The sequence below is a fragment of the Populus trichocarpa genome, chromosome 19, assembly GCF_000002775.5.
Source record: "Populus trichocarpa isolate Nisqually-1 chromosome 19, P.trichocarpa_v4.1, whole genome shotgun sequence".
NCBI classification, from domain to species: domain Eukaryota; kingdom Viridiplantae; phylum Streptophyta; class Magnoliopsida; order Malpighiales; family Salicaceae; genus Populus; species Populus trichocarpa.
In genome coordinates, this window is record NC_037303.2 from 10,485,581 (window position 1) to 10,503,633 (window position 18,053).

Here is an 18,053-nt window from a genome sequence, read left to right on the forward strand (position 1 = left end):
AACCAGAGATGGAAACCCTCACTAATCAAGTGAAGGTAGATTAAAAAAAAGAGGGATTATATTTTTAAACAAGTAAAGATGCATATATACCATCTTACCTCTAAGCATTGCACAAATTTTATGGCAAGGAATAGACAGGTAACAAATTCCTACAGAATCTAATGGTGCCAAGCTAACCAAGATTTGGCAAAGAATCCAAGCCAAACATCAACTAGGACATCATCTGAGTCGAGTTGAGCTTGGTAATCAAGGTAATATTTTAAGTTATTTGGATCCTAAAGAGGATCCATTTTCTTTCTAGTTGAGAATAATTCATTTGTGGATCCCTTAGATGATCCCACTGCTTTTAGTTGAGGTAGATCCCTGACTTGATTTTTTATCATTTAGATCCTTGAGATAATCTCATTGCTTTCCAGTTCAGGTAGATCCTTAGGATGATTTTATCTTATTCTTAAGATGTATGGATCCCTGAGTTGATCCTTGTCTTTTCAATCAAGAATAATCCCTAAATTTATTTTTTCTCATTCCTAGTAGAGTAGATCCTTGAAATGACCCCACTACATACCAGTTGAGATAAATCCATGAGATGATTTTATCTTATTTTCAAGATGTACGGATCCTAAGTAAATCCTCATATGTTAAATCAAGAAGAATCCTCGAGTTGATTCTTTCTTATTCCTAGTGGTGTGGATCCCTAAGATGATCTCACTTCTTTCTAGTTGAGGTAGATCCCTAAGATGATCTTATCTTATGTTTAAGATGTACGGATCTCTAAGTTGATCCCTGTCTTTTTAATTAAAAAAATCCAAAATTGATTATTTCTCATTCTTAGTAGTGCAGATCCCCGAGATGATCTAACTACTTTCTAGTTGAGGTAGATTCATGAGATAATCCTATCTTATTTTCAAGATGTATAGATCCTTGAGTTGATCATGGTCTTTTAAATTGAGAAGAATCCATGAAATGATTATTTATAATTACCAGTGGTGTGGAATCCCTAAGATGATCCCACTATTTTGTAGTTGAGGTAAATCCCTGAGATAATCCCACTATTTTGTATTGAGGTAAATCCCTAAGATAATCTTATCTCTTTTTTCTAGATGTACAAATCCTTGAGTTTATCCTTTTTTCAATCGAGAAGAATTCATATGTTGTTTTTTTCTCATTCGTCCTAGTGGTGCTAATCCCTAAGATGATCCCATTGTTTTCTAGTTGAGGTAGATCCATGAGATGATCTTATCTTATTTTTAAGATGTATGGATCCCTGTGTTGGTCATCGTATTTTAAATTAATAAGAATCCTTGAGTTGATTTTTTCTCATACCTAGTGGTATAGATCCCTCAAATGATCCCACTATTTTTCTAGTTGAGTTGAATCCTTGAGACAATCTTATCTCATTTTCAAGATGTACGGATCCTTAAGTTGATCCTCATCTTTTCAATAAAAAAGAATCCCTAAGTTGATTCCTAAACCCAAAATACTACAAGAGTCCCTAGGAGAGTGGGCTCGGGTATGGTAGCTCGAGCCTAACAGTACCTAAGGAGCATGGGCTCGAGCTACTGCTCGAGCCCATGCAGGACGTATGCCCTGCATATTTGGTGCTGGGCGTCCATCTCAGCACTACTGTGGGCTTAGGATTCCATGCCCGAGCCTAACGTGCTCGGGCTTAGGAGTGTGCCTTAAGCCTAACATGCTTTGGTCCAGATATCGCATCTAAACTCGCTTTCACCTCTAGTGGGCTCAAGATGTCATGCCCGAGCCCAACATGTTTGGATCTAAGTAGTGTGTCCGGGCCTATTTTCACCATTCATGGGCTTGAGTTGTCACGCCCGGGCCTAACATGTTTGGGTCTAGGTAGCCAACCCGGACCCACTTTCACCTCTTATGGGCTTGGGCACATTGTCCGAGTCCAACACGCACCAGGGAATTCAATACGTATTATTTTGATTAGAATACAACTCAAAATATCACAAGGATAAAATTACACCACAAACAATATTCTTCACAAAAAGACAAGACTCATGGGCAATAAATACACAATGAGACATTCAGAACAAAGATTTTTCAATCTCTTCATTCTCAACATTCTTCGCATATATATTTTTAGAGTTTATCTTTCTAAAATATCATTGCATTTTCTCTCTTTACAAAGTTACTAACTTTACCATCAAAGAGTCTCCATGTCCATCAAATGAGATCTTTTGCAGGTACTAGCCACAAGTTACCTTGATTTATCAGGCACCAAGTATAAACTATCAATCACCTTGACTATAAAGAATTGATGAAATTACTAGAAACAATTGATTAACTAATTATCCAATCCGGGAGTCCTATTCCTAGACTACTTGGATTTTTTGGGACATCATCACTCGGTGAAGAGTAATTATTTACCAGGTAACTATTCATATGGACTTCTGTTTTAATGTGTTTAAAATTTTTCTCCAATATTTCAAATATAATTTTTTATAATAGCAAAATAATTCTAAGTAAAAAAAAATATGTTGCAGAGAACAATGGTTTGTGTTCTGATGAATAGTGAATTAATCGGCACAATAATTTTTTTTAATGTAATTAATAAAAAAATTGGATATAAAAATATTATTCTTTCTTTGTAGCAAATATTCCACTTCTTCGTTTTATATTTCTATGCACAATTCTTAGCATTTATTAATATTTTTATGTTTAATGCAGACCTTGCCATGAGAAATGAAGGTGGATTATTCAAGGTTCGGTTTCTGCTTTTGGCTCCTTTTGTGTTAATAATGGTAAAAAGTATTCCAGATTCTCACCAATTTCTCTCCCACCCAAAAAATATCCCCTCCCCTGGCAAATTCTGGCCCATCCAAAATCACGTTCCCATCAACAAAAAACAAATCCTTCCACCACATACAACCCAACAACAGTTACACACAGTATGCCAAATGCGACCATTTCTCCCGCTGGTCTTGTGATGGGATCGAAGTCAGTGGGAGCATGATTGGAGTGTTGATATATATGTTGATATATATATATTTCAGTCCCTCAGTTGGCCTGTGGATTTACGGTGTTTTATCAAATTTTAAGATATAACTACTAAAAATTAAAAAAAAAATCAAAAGAATATCATAATGCCTCTATTTAAAAAAAATATGTCAAACCATCAAGACCAAAACTAAATAAATAAAAAGAGTGCCAGTTAAAAAAGGAAAGCCCAGTATAATTAGCTGCATATTCAATTGTTTTCTGAAGTTCAAGTGAAGCTTACCTATACGCACAATGATAGTAATCTATATATATATATATATATATATATATATATGAACTTTTAATTAAAAGCAAAACTTGAAGTAATTAATCTCCAAATCATAATTTGAAGTATTTGTTATTATAATAGCGTTTATTTTTTAAAATATTTTTCATTTAAAATTACATCAAAATAATATTTTATTTATATTTTTAAAATTTACTTTTAACATCAGAATATAAAAATAATTTAAAAAATATTAAAATATTAATTTTAAACAGTAATTTTTTTTTTATATAAATATTAGCCAGCCGCTTTGACAAGCAATAACTAAATCTTAATGATTTTGTTGTTCACCAGGTAGATTTGTGGGTTAAACTAATAAATATACCATCATGGCATGAACAGTATTTTTTAATGCAAACCTAGTTTTAATTCAAGAATATATAAATTAAAAAAAATAGAAATTTACAAAATTAAGGAATATATCTGCGTTGACCAAAAGTCAAAAGACGTTTCTCCAATATATATTTTTTTAACGAATCATTTATATCAATCAACTTTTAGGAAACTGTGTTGTGTTATTCATGAAGACACACTCACAGAATGCTACAAGTTGCTTCTTTATCCGAGTCAAGTCAATTACAGTAGGCAAAATTCCTAAGCGGTATGCCGTCATGTGCAGCACACAGAGAGATCTTGAGATGCATCGCCGGCAGAACAGAACATGCACGTACTTCCCATGTAACACAGGACTCCATGCCAACTCTATAAATGACTCTCACATGATTATCTAGATCATAATTAGTCCTGCTCTCAACAACACTCGAAACAATTATCAATGGCAAAGCTAGCAGTCCCTCTTCTGATTTTTTTCTTCCTCTTATCGTGTATCCCTTCTCAAGCAGCTCCTCCCCTCCAAACGCCCCTCCAAACGCCAATCCAGAAGGACCATTCAACCAGCCAATATATCATCACTGCATACCTAAAAACCCCTCTCATGCCCACCAAATTGGTCTTGGATCTTGGTGCTACATACAGCTGGGTAAATTGCGACGACTACATTTCCTCCACTTACCAACATGTCCCCTGTAACAGTTCCATCTCTAATTCTCTTAGTGGTTATGGTTGCGAGGACATTTGCGACGGTCCACCGGGCCCAAATTGTGCAAACAACTCTTTCCTCTTCATCCCCAATAACCCCATCAAACCTGTTGACTACAAAAAAGTTAATGGCCTCAACGATGCCCTAGTTGACTATCTCGCCTTACTCAATAACCTAGGCTCTCTTTCCTCGATCGATAATTTCATCTTTTCCTGTGCCCGAACTGGTTTTCTGAAAGGCCTGGCTAAGGGTGTAACTGGCTTAGCCTCCCTGGGCAACTCAAACCTCTCAATCCCAGTACAGATCAATAAAGCCTTCTCTTCCTCTCCAAATTGTTTTGCTATGTGCTTGTCAGGATCCATCTCTCAACCTGGTGTGGCTCTTTTCGGTAGTAAGGGGCCTTATAATTTCTTGCATGGAATTGACCTCTCAAAATCACTTCTTTACACTCCTCTTATTTTTAACCCGTTTGGAAAAGATTTTGATCCGTATTCCCACAGATCTCCTGAGTATTATGTAGGGCTGACTTCCATAAAAGTGAACGGAAAGATGGTGGCTTTTAACAAAGCGCTGTTGGCCTTTAATGATCGAGGTTATGGGGGGGACCAGGATTAGCACTGTTGTGCCATACACGAAGTTACAGAGTTCTATTTACAAGGCTTTTACCCTGGCTTTCTTGAAGGAAGCAGCTTCCTCTGCTTTCAATCTTACTACAACAAAGCCTGTCAAGCCATTCAGAGTCTGCTACCCTGCGGGTGCTGTGAAGACTACACAAATGGGACCGGCTGTACCAATAATCGAACTTGTGTTGGATAGACAAGATGTGGTTTGGAAGATGTTTGGATCGAACTCTATGGTGAGGGTTACGAAGAAGAGTGTCGATGTTTGGTGCTTGGGTTTTGTGGATGGTGGGATTGATGGCCCATCGATCATGATTGGTGGTCTTCAGTTGGAGGACAATTTGCTACAATTCGATCTACAGTCACAGAAACTGGGTTTCAGTTCATCAATTTTGTCCAAGGGGACCAATTGCGCAGACTACGAATTTCCTACCAGAAAAGTTTAAAAAGATGATGTATTTATACCATCCACCATGTACTGTATGCATGCTTTCGTTGAGTTTTTCTACCTTCGTTGAGCTAAGGGGCAAAGACAGGCCTATCTAGCTTTGTAATAAAAGTCCGTGTTCTCAAATAAATGAATTTAAATTTCACATAATTATTGTGTCGTTGTGGTCAACTTAAATTTAAAACAACTGTTGCGACCAAGTTAAGTCATCAAAATATGCTCCACTCATGCAATAGTAAGCAATTGCACCTCTGCGACTACCACTACAAACATCGATGAGAATTATGAAAGCCCTTTTGAGTGCTTGACTTCTTTGACTTTTGATGACGATGATGAACTCAACCCATTTTATTTTCCAAATCTTGCTGCTAAGCCAAGAAACAACAATTGTTTACAAGAATTGCAAGATTCTTACAAGTCCTTTTCTCCTAGCTTCACCACCAGTATTGGTCTTCAAGAGAATAATAATAATAATAATAATAATAATAATAATAATAATAATCGTAGCTCCTCCAATTCTGATTTTGGGGTCATTTTTAGTGGCCAGAATCAACAACTTGCACGACAATGTAAGGAAGAGGAGATGGGTTCCCATAATTGTTGCTCTTTTTTTTTCTTTGGCAACTCCATTATTAATCCACACAAGAGACTGCTTTCACATTTCTCTACTACGTTTGTAAATGATACTCGCAACGTGGCAATTCAATTCCATCCTATAATTAAAAACAATTGCTTGAAACAGATGTAAGGAACTATCAGATGAAAATCATACAAAATCAGAATTAAAGACACTCAAGGCACAGTGAAAGTGAGGAAATTAAGGAATCTTCCTAAAATAAATGACAGTTCAATGCCTAAGGCTAACAGATTGATAAATTGGATCAAAATGTCTCACTATTATTGGTGCTCACAACATGGTTATGGCTTCTTCCATTTTTGTCAGACTTTAATGAACTTATATGCAATCACCTCACATATAGACATAGGAGTGTATCCAGAGGTTCAGAAACATACCAATCCTGTGAATGTATGAAGCAGCACAATCTGGGAAATCATAATTAATCACACACTTGACACCTTTGAAATCCATACCCCGACCAAGCACATCAGTTGCAATCAAAACCCATGTCTTTCCAGCTCTGAAGTCATCGATTACACTCTCTCGCTGAGTTCAATGAAAAAGACCAGTGTAAAGTACTATAACTGCTAGGATAACTAAGTAACAGGAATCTATGATATTAAATGCCACGAACAATGAAACAGATTCAGCAGAGTTCTGGAAGGCCCTGCAAGAGTGGGCACCAGGATCTTCATTGATTTTCCTTCTTCACATTATTGATTACCAAAGAATGCAAGCTTGACCATATAAATGGAACTCCAAGTGCCGTGACGCTTTGTAAATTGCAAACACTACCTTTTAAATAAAAATTCATCATGGTCTTAAAAGCATGTTTAAAAAAAAAATTTAAAACAAAGTCTTGACAGTTTATATATAATTAAAGATTAAAAAATATGATAAATGTGATAAAATTATTTAAAAAATAGTTAAATTGTTATTTTTCTTTGAGGTTTTATCGGTTAAATAGTTAAATTGTAACCTAACCGGCTAGCCCTAACAATTAACATAACCTTCCTCTTCCTGCCTCTCACAAAAAGCTACCTCTTGCCCAGAGAAATTCCCAATCTTCCTCTCAATTAATTCCCAATCTTCCTTTCTCAGTTTCCTCTCAATGCATGTTGTGGACTTGAGTCAATAGGCTCCCAAAAAAGTCGTCTAAATCAGCCGATAGTCGTGATGGAAGCGGAACATCTACCTCCTCATCAAATGCTTCTACAAGCTCAAGAAACAGTGATCTAATCAGTAAAGCAAGAATAGGCTGACATCATCATTTTTTGGATTTGCTACATGAATTAGTTCAGTGAGGGGGGCCATAGCAAACTTCAAGCTAACAGAACTAATGCCTCACTCATCTACTAACTATTATATTTCTTTATCTTGCTGAAGTGTTTGGGAACATCAGTTAGACCAGACCGTAGAGTATGGCTCCCCGTATCGTGTCTTTTTGGTAGTTTCGATCAAGGAATTGAAACCGAAACAAATCTTCTTCACTCTGCTGAACGAATGAGTCTAAATGATGGGATTAGGTTTCCCGGTTTTTTGCCAAAAAAACCGGATTTAACCGAACTGGACCGGTTCGGTTTGAACCAGTTTTCGGTCCGATTCGATTAATATTTCACAAAATTAATGTAATTTGGTTCGGTTGGTTTTTTTAGTCTAAATCGAACCGAACCAAACCGTGAACACCCCTAGTGTTAACAACATGCATGGAGTTGTAAATGACAACAGTAATCCTTATAGGACTATGGTTATGGATACGATGAGAATAAATCAAAGTCATGTCACTCAATGTCCAATCATAGATGAAGAACCTAATACAGACATGGATAGGTTTTTTTTATCTTCTGAAAGATTCTGACGAACCATTATGGGATGTCTACACAAATCATAGTAAATTATCGGTCGTTGCACAGGTACTCTACCATCAAGTCAGATTATGGATTAAGTGAGGCCGGTTATGACAGAATTGTCGAATAGGCTGAAAGAGAACTTCTATGTTATTAAGTCCATAATGAAACCCCTCGGTCTAAGCTACTAGAAAATTGACATGTGTCTAAACTTCTACATATTATACTCCCTTGAAAATATAGCTGACCAAGTGTAGGACATGTAGCATTCCTATTATAAACAATTGCAAACTTGAGATGATATTCCCTCCATCGTTTTTTGACTCAATGGAGCATCTACCCATACATTTGCCATATGAGACAAAATTTAGAGGTTTAGTCTAATATAGATGGATGTATCCATTCGAGATATTAGAGATTACACATGCATTGTAATTAAAAATGTATTTCATTGTTTATTGTTAATTAAAAACATTTGTTTAATTCCAGGTACCTATTCAACCTTAAAAAAATGTTAAAAACAAGGTGTATGTTGAAGCTTTATCTTGTACGATTTTATAAGTCAACTCATGATTTTGTCAGCATTGAACCCAATATAATTAAAAAAAAAATAACAAACATGCAACCAGCAACTTTGCGAAACACTAACTAAATCTCAATGATTTTGTTGTTCACCTTCGTATAGGTAGATTGTTGGGTTAAACTAATAAATACACCACCATGGCATGAACAGTTATTTTTTGTATGCAAACCTAGTTTTAATTAAAGAATATATAAATTACCAAAAAAAAATACAAATTTGCAAAATTAGGGAATATATCTGCATTGACGAAAAGTCAATTACGTTTCTCCAATATATATTTTTTAACTAATCATTTATATCGACTTTTAGGAAACCATGTTGTGTTATCCATGAAGACACACACTCACAGAATGCTACAAGTTGCTTCTTTATCCGAGTCAAATCAATTACAGGAGGCAAAATTCCTAAGCGGTATGCCGTCATGTGCAGCACACGGAGAGATCTTGAGATTCATCGCCGGCAGAACAGAACATGCACGTACTTCCAATGTAACACAGGACTCCATGCCAACTCTATAAATGACTCTCACATGATTATCTAGATCATAATTAATCCTGCTCTCAACAACACTCGAAACAATTATCAATGGCAAAGCTAGCAGTCCCTCTTCTGATTTTTTTCTTCCTCTTATCGTGTATCCCTTCTCAAGCAGCTCCTCCCCTCCAAACGCCCCTCCAAACGCCAATCCAGAAGGACCATTAAACCGGCCAATATATCATCACTGCATACCTAAAAACCCCTCTCATGCCCACCAAATTGGTCTTGGATCTTGGTGCTACGTACAGCTGGGTAAATTGCGACGACTACATTTCCTCCACTTACCAACATGTCCCCTGTAACAGTTCCATCTTTATTCTCTTAGTGCTTATGGTTGCGAGGACATTTGCGACGGTCCACCAGGGTCCAAATTGTGCAAACAACTCTTTCATCTTCCTCCTTGACGGACCCCATCGAAACTGTTGACTACAAAAAAGTTAATAGCCTCAACGACGCCCTTGTTGACTATCTCGCCTTGCTCAATAACCTAGGCTCTCTTTCCTCGATCGATAATTTCATCTTTTCCTGTGCCCGAACTGGTTTTCTGAAAGGCCTGGCTAAGGGTGTAACTGGCTTAGCCTCCCTGGGCAACTCAAACCTCTCAATCCCAGTACAGATCAGTAAATCCTTCTCTTCCTCTCCAAATTGTTTTGCTATGTGCTTGTCAGGATCCATCTCTCAACCTGGTGTGGCTCTTTTCGGTAGTAAAGGGCCTTATAATTTCTTGCATGGAATTGACCTCTCAAAATCACTTCTTTACACTCCTTTGAAATCCATACCCCGACCAAGCACATCAGTTGCAATCAAAACCCATGTCTTTCCAGCTCTGAAGTCATCGATAACATTCTCTCCCTGAGTTCAAGTGAAAAAGACTAGTGTAAAGTACTATAACTGCTAGGATAACTAAGTAACAGGAATCTATAATATTAAATGCCACAAACAATGAAACAGATTCAGCAGAGTTCTGGAAGGCCCTGCAAGAGTGGGCACCAGGATCTTCCTTGATTTTCCTTGTGCACATCATTGATTACCAAAGAATGCAAGCTTGACCATATAAATGGAACTGCAAGAAAAGATTACCTGCTCCTGTGATAGATTCGAATGAATAACACCAACTCTAATGCTGTCAAATTTCAGCTCTCCATATAGTTCTTCTGCTCGCTCAATGCTTTGAACAAAGATCAACATTGGTGGATTGAGACTCTACTGCCAAGCATGAGATACAGCAAAAATGATGAATTGATCAAGAAAATAAAAATCTATTATAACACTTGGAAGAAATAGCTTAACAATTAAAGATTGTGCTAAGAGATCTATCATGTAGTCAAAGTTTTTACGTGATAATGGTTGGCATTATTAATTTTATATTTCCAATGCCCTTTTTTTGATACCGCTATTTTCAATGATTAGATGCATAATAGTTTACTGTTAGCTTGCTATGCTACTTGTCTGATTAAATTATTTTTGTTAAACAAAAAACAATGGATAGGCATTGTTAATATGCTTTCAATATCTTTGACTACCATCTCAAAATGTTATATATACAAAGTAATTTTTTAAAAAATACGGAGACAGTAACATCTTTGATGGATTCGGGTTAACTTGAGCTAATATATCACATTTATGATTCAAATCATGAACTCAATTAAACTTAATATAACTAACATATCTTTTTAAAACAATTTTTTATTTGAAAATATAATTAAAAAAAAATACTCTCTCAAAATCGAAGTTCAACCCAGTGCCAGGATGCTTTGTAAATTGCAAACACTACTTTTTTTAATAAAAAATCATCATGGTCTTAAAAGCAAGTTTTTTTTTTTTAAAAAAAAAAAACAAAGTCTTAACATTTTATATATGATTAAAGATTAAAAAATATGATAAATGTGATAATATTATTTAACAAATTTATTGAAAATCTTAGAAAACATAAATTTGATGTTAATTGAATATTCATGAGTTTTTTTTTTCATATGAAGCACATAATAATTAGAAAATATATTAACATTTCCATAAAAATTAACCAATAATGTTATTTGAGGAACATGACAACATCAAACAATAATTGAAATACAATGTTAATTTGTTTTTTTGTGCAAAAGACAAAAAATTAAATATAAGAAAAAAAGGGTCAAAGTCTCACACCTAGCCCAACAGACCAAGGCTAGATGCGAGTGGGCTTGCGAGGCTAGGCCCATTATTACCAAAAAATCTACGAATTTAAACGAAATCACAGACAGATTTTTTCCGTCGGTATTTTGGGGTGATCTTTATCAATCGAAGTTTTTCATCGCTAACTCCATCGATATATACCAAAGGCATCCCAGTCAGAATAGAAGGAATTTAAAAAAACCAAACAGTAAGAATGATGTGTAAGTTTTTGTGGATGCCGTTACCTACAGAATTATAGTTGGATTCAAACAGGGAAGACCGTGCAGTGACGTGTCACTTATACCGATAGAATTGCCGATGGATTAACAAACGGAAAAATTATGTCGGTAAATCCATCGGTAATAGTTAATATATGACCTAGCCATCGACCCTCCCCTATTTCTCCTTCTTCCTTAAAAAAACCCTATGCAACTAAACACTACAAGATTTAACAGTTTTACCGACGGAATTTTTCCGTCGGTGTAAGACACATATTCCGTCGGTAATTATATTACCGAAGGAATCAAAGACGGAAATGATCCGTCGGTGAATCGTTCGTCGGTAATGTTTTGTCCGTCGGTAAATCCGTTGGTAATATAATTACCGACGGATTTACTGACGGAACATACGCGTCGGTAATAATTTTTTTATTACCAACGGAATTACCGACGGAATTACCGACGGATTTACCGACGGTATTACCAATGGAATTTCCGTCGGTAATTCCGTCGGTAATTATTGAAAAACATTTAAAAAAAATTCATTTTATAAAATTATAAAATAATTAAATTAACATAAATTAACACTGTATAATATATACTCAAAATGCTTGGAAAAAAGAATAAGAAAATCAATTCAAACAAATTTGCAACAAATAAATAAAATAAAATAATTTATTCAACTAAAAAATTAATTCATATGAAAAAAATGAAGTTGCAATTGCTAAAAATTTAAAAATCCTATAAATAAATCTACTAAAAATTGATCTCATATGAAAAAAAAATCTCACAACAACATTTATACAACTATTAAGAACAAAAACAATTAAAAATAAAATAAAAAACAAATATAGTGAAAAAAATCATGAAAAAAGAAGAAAAAAAAATCTTACCTTAATGTAGTTGCAAGTGAAGCTAAGGAGAGAAAAAAAATTTCATTAAGCATATTAATTAAAAAAAAACTAAGAGGATAAAAGAATAAAGAAGAAGAAGACATACCCAAGCATGGAGGAAAAGAGAAGGAGATGAGGAGAGAAAAGAAGAGAAAGAAATAGATAAGAAATGATGTTTTTTACATAAAGTGAAGAAGAAGAAGAAGACATACCTTAATGATGTTTTTTACATATAGTGAAGAAGAAAAAGAAGAAGAAGAAGAAGTAGAAGAACAAGAAGAAGAAGAAGAAGAAGAATAATAAGAAACGGGTCTGTCTCTTGTGAAATAAGGGCATTCAGGCTTTTTATTGGGACGCTTTACAGACGGATTTACCGATGGATAATTAAATATTAATATTTTTTAATTATTCCGTTGGTAATTCCATCGGTAATATTTAATTTAAATTTTCAATTTCGTAAAATTTTTTCAGAAACCGCCAAAAAATTACCGACGATTTTTCAATCCGTCGGTGATTCCGTCTGTAATATTTAAATGAAAATTTTAAATTAATTGAATTTTTTCAGAAAACCGCCAAATAACACCGACGACTTTTCAATCCGTCGGTGATTTACTCTCTGGAAAATACCGACGGAATTTTCCGTCGGTGATTCCCTTTGTAATTAACATGATGAACAGTGTTCACAATTTACCAACAAATTTACCGACGGAATCTTCCGTCGGTAATTCCGTCGGTAAGTCCGTTGGTAAAAATGACACGTCATCATTTTTTTTTTGTTTTGTTTTAATTTTTTTTCCCACGGTAATTCCCTCGGTATATACCGAGGGAATATTTCCGTCGGTAAAATCCCTCGGAAATTTACCGACGGAAATATTCCCTCGGTATTTCCGTTTGTATTTATCAATTTTCTGGTAGTGAAACAAACAGCCCCCCCCCCCACATCCCCCCTCATCTCAACGCAACTCATCATTCCTCAACTTTTTCAATCACAACAGCACTCTGTTTGACAACATCCATGTTCTAATTGAAATTTTATTGTGGATTTTTCATTTGAAGTTAGTAAATCTACCATTTCTTTAATTTAAACACAATTTTAAAATGTTAATTTTTTTATTGCATATTTTTGTAGTATATATGTTTTATTTGGGTGTTTACTTGTTTTATTATTTTTTTCTCAAACAAACTTGTTGCATGGATTTATGATTTTGTACATGTTATGGTTTGTTTTAGATTTTATAAAATTATATTTGTTTGTAAATTGTTGAAACTTATGTCGAATTACCAACTTAGGTGTGTTGTGATGAAATAAATAATAGCTTGTTTAACAAGTTCGTTTTATATTTTGACAATTTTATTGCCGAGTTGTAATTTCCATAAATATGTACAAATTTATATGTACGTAGATAATTGATAATGAATTAAGAGAAGTATTAAAGTAGGTTGGATAATTTTTTCAAATTTATTTAGTTAACGTAGTTAATTAATACATGTTGTCATCATTATTTGAAGTAGGTTCAATAGAAGTCATAGATAATCAATCATAGATGTATCGAGATTCACTCTAAGAACTGCGGGGGATGGATTATTGTAATGGGGTTCAGGGTTTTATTAATTACGTAATATCTAATCTGAGAAATATTAGTGGAGGCGGTATTAGGTGTCCATGCTAGAGGTGTAAAAATAAAAAGTTTATCGATCTAGATGTTGTAACGATGCACTTCTACACAAAGGATTCATTGAGGAATACCTGTGTTGGTATGCACATGGAGAACCATGTGTTCCTCACGAGACCATGCTAGAAAGGACGGTTGGGTCAACTTCTAGTGCTAGTAACGTGCATTAAGTTGTAAATGACAACAGTAATCCTTGTAGTACTATGGTTATGAATGTGATGAGAATGAATCAGGGTTATGCCGCTTAATGTCCAATCGTAGATTAAGAACCTAATATAGACGCGGCCAGGTTTTTTATCTTTGAAATATTCTGACGAACCATTATAGGATGGCTGCACAAATCACAGTAAATTATCGGTTGTTGCACACGTGTTTACCATAAAGTCGGATTATAGGTTGAGTAAGGCTGGTTATGATAGAATTATCGAATAGGCAAGAAGCATTTTACATGAAGGGAACAGGCTGAAAGAGAATTTCTATGTTGTTTAGTCTATGATAAAACCCTTCGATCTAGAATACCAGAAAATTAACATGTGTCCAAACTTCTCCATATTGTACTTGCTAAGCTGACCGAGTGCATGACATATGGGCATGTTATAAACAATATGCAAACATGAGATGATATTCCCTTCATCATTTTTTAACTCGATGGAGCATTTACTCATATATTTACCGTATGAGAAAACATTTGGAGGCTCACTCCAGTATAGATGGATGTATTCATTCGAGAGGTTAGAGATTACACATGCATTGTAATTAAAAATGTATTTTCATTGTTTTTTGTTAATTGAAAAAAATTGTTTAATTCCATGCAGGTACTTATTCAACCTTAAGAAAAAGGTTAAAAATAAGGTGCATATTGAGGCTTTGATATGTGAGACCTATATTGTTAAGAAAATCTTAACATTTATCTCGTACTATTTTGAGCCTCATTTGAGAACAAGAATCAACCGCGTTCCAAGGTATGACGATGGTAGTGAAGTGCCTTCGAGTAGGAACTTGTCAATATTCTCCAATCCTGGATGACCCATGCCAAAAAATGTTGGCAAGGGAAGATATTTTTCTGAAATAGAATTCAGACAAGCATATAATTATGTGTTATTGAACTGCAATGAACTGAGACCTTTTATTCAGTAAGTATATATATCACTTAAACTTTGTTATAAATGGACTATTTATTTCTTATAATATCAAAAACTCATACATTGTTGAATACCTCGATCGTAGGCAACGTCATGAATATTTAATGTCTAATAATTTACAGTTGACCGAATCTCAAATCTTTTGAGTACAAGATTAACAATTCATCACGTAGTTCAGAACACATGTAAATACTATCATAAACTCATTATTTATCAGGATACTTAATTTCATTATAGAACTCTCATTTACTGTTCATTATTGTACTTGATGTACAAGGTTTATCAACCGGGAAGGAATGCTAGTGCTACATTGTCTTTACTAAGTCTGAGTCTTGAAAGAAAGGTAAAGTGCTACAATTGGTATTTTGTCAATGGATACGTGTTTCATAGTGAAGAATATAGGCTGGGTAGAAAGACATATAATAGTAGTGTTTGTGTTAAGGGATCGACTTTTAGTGAGTTTGAAGTTGACTATTATGATAAATTAGAAGAGGTAATTGAATTACAATATTATAGCGAGCATAATAGAGTCTTTTTATTCAATTTTTTGGGAGATGCTGTTTTTCAAGTTAGTGAGTTGGTTGAACCACATCGAGTTGCTCCATCAATTGACTTGGAAGAAAATTCAAATTTTGCGTCTTTGATAATATTTTTGTTGATGTTGATGCTGAGGAGTTGAATGTTGTTCTAAGCTTCAGCGGACAAGCACAAGTCGATGAAGATGATGATAGCAATGTTATCAACATAGAAGATTACGATGGAGCTGACGATGAGTCAATTGAAGATGAAGAAGACAATTCTGACTACCTATCAAAACACGAAAGTGTAATGCCATAAACTATAATGTAATAGTTATTGACGAAATTCTCAACAAAGAAGTATTTATTATTTATTTTATAATTGTTATGTGAACTTGTATTATTGTGTTGTGCGTGTAGCTTTCAGTTTAAATGTTAATTTGCATAATGGATAGATAGGGAATACATATACAATATGGTGTAATTCACTATACAAAACATTGATGGAAATACTGACGGTTCATGTCCATCGGTATATTCCAGAGGCGAAGGGAACTGTTACCCTTCCCTTGGCACTGTTCACAATCCACAGTCCACAACACCAATGCAAATATTGATGGTTAGGGTTTGTCGATGTATTCCAGAAGTGAAGAGAACTGTTCCCCTCCCCCTGGAACTGGTCACAGTCCACAACACCGATGGAAATACCGACAATTCATGTCCGTCGGTGTATTCCAGAGGGGGAGGGAATTGTTCCACTCCTCCTAGCACTGTTCACTATACAAAACACCAATGGAAATATCGATGGACTGAAAACCATCGATGTATTCCAGAGACGAAGGGAACTGTTCCCCTTCTCATATCAATGATGGCAATTAAAGCTCACTGAGTGAGTTTCAAGTTCCCGAAGGAATTACCGACGGACTGCGAATTCCAACGTGCTGGTAATTAATGCATCTCTAACCGTGTAGTATTTATAGTTTTACCGATGAAATCACGAACGATCCTTAAAAAATCTTGTTGACTAGACAGTCACGAGTTCGAATCTCACCACCTTCATTCTATTTGATAAAAATTAAACATTTGGTAGTATAAATATATAAAAATTTCAAGCATAAAGAACTTTCAATTATATATTAAAGTGGAAATCTGGTAGCTTAAACTTTAGAGTAAAATGGTTCCTTGATAAGGACAAACACTCTTATTTCTCATTTGTTGTTGTTAAGGTTGTTGAAAGGAAAGAAAGGGTGTTTGTTTGTCAGGTTGCTCCTAGCTTTGTATCTATCATCTCAAATCTTTTTTTCGTCTCTTCACCCCTCACAGAATCCTTTGTTTTGACAAATTTGCTCATGTTTTTTCCTGCACAAATAAGTTCACTATCAATTTTGTTCTTGCTGAGAGCTACACTATATCAAAGAAAACTCAACTGCCATTTATTCAGCCTAGCTTCCGTTTGTTTTTGTTTTCCTACATCTTCGAAGAGGTTCCAGAAAGCATGGTGCTGTCAGCTTTCCTCCGTCTCAGACATTTGATGGGTCGCCTCTGCCAATAAAAGAACAGCACGCCTCAAGTTCAACCAACTCAGAGGTAACTTCCCTAACCTTCAATTATCTTCTTTTGCTCTGTCTTTGCGCCTATTGCTACAGCAATAGTTGTCTACTTGATACAACATTGCCATTTCTGTTTTCTTGGATTAAGCATGTCTTTCCTCTTCCATTTGTTGGTTGATTGTTTTTTTTACGTTCGTTATTCAATTTGTTGAGCTCCCTGCTCTTTTTTGTAACTTATTTTCTTTTTTCTAGGCCTGTGATTTGGAAATCAATTTCAAAACAACTCCTTCAGCTGCAACGCCTTGGCTTGCCCTAATCCTCCACCATTTTTTCCTTTTCACTCACATTTTATTTCCTCAGAAATAGCTTCCACAAGCTGGACATTCACTTCTCTGCTCAAATCTTTCCATTCAGTCAACATGAAACTATTTTTAGTCCACACACGCCTCAATATTTTTCATGCTTAACTGTTTTTTGCTATAATTTTTACAGGGGATAGTGATTTGACTGTTATTGGGTTGCTGGTTTTCAAGCAATTATTCTTCCTTTTCTTATATTCTTTATTTTGAGATACAGTTGCAGGCTTCGTTTGTATACCTACGCTTTTGTGTTTGCTGCAAGAGCACTAGGCTTTTTCAGGTGTTTTTACATTTGCTCCTGAATGAACTTAGAAGCTAGCTTCCTGGTGTTGGACTCCATTATGCCTGCCATTGTTGTTCCCCTTGGTTTGCACTGCCATTTTTCCCTGTTGCCTTGCATCTATGCAAGTTGTACTAGTTTGGACAGGAGACTGGAAGAAGACAGATGAGACATTGAACTAGCTCTAATTGATCGTCTTAGCTGCCCTTCTATAGGTTTTTCAATTTTTTATGGATGAGAAATTTGTTAACTTGCTGGCTTTCGTTACATCTTTATTTTTCTTACTG

At 35.1% G+C, this 18,053-nt stretch overlaps 2 pseudogenes; both read left to right on the plus strand.

The window, feature by feature from the left end:
* Positions 1–3,892: 3,892 nt before the first annotated feature.
* LOC18108374 (probable aspartic proteinase GIP1) lies at positions 3,893–5,546 on the plus strand (annotated as a pseudogene).
* A 3,454-nt stretch (positions 5,547–9,000) lies between these two features.
* Positions 9,001–9,855, plus strand: LOC112325238 (probable aspartic proteinase GIP1; annotated as a pseudogene).
* The last annotated feature ends 8,198 nt before the right edge of the window (positions 9,856–18,053 follow it).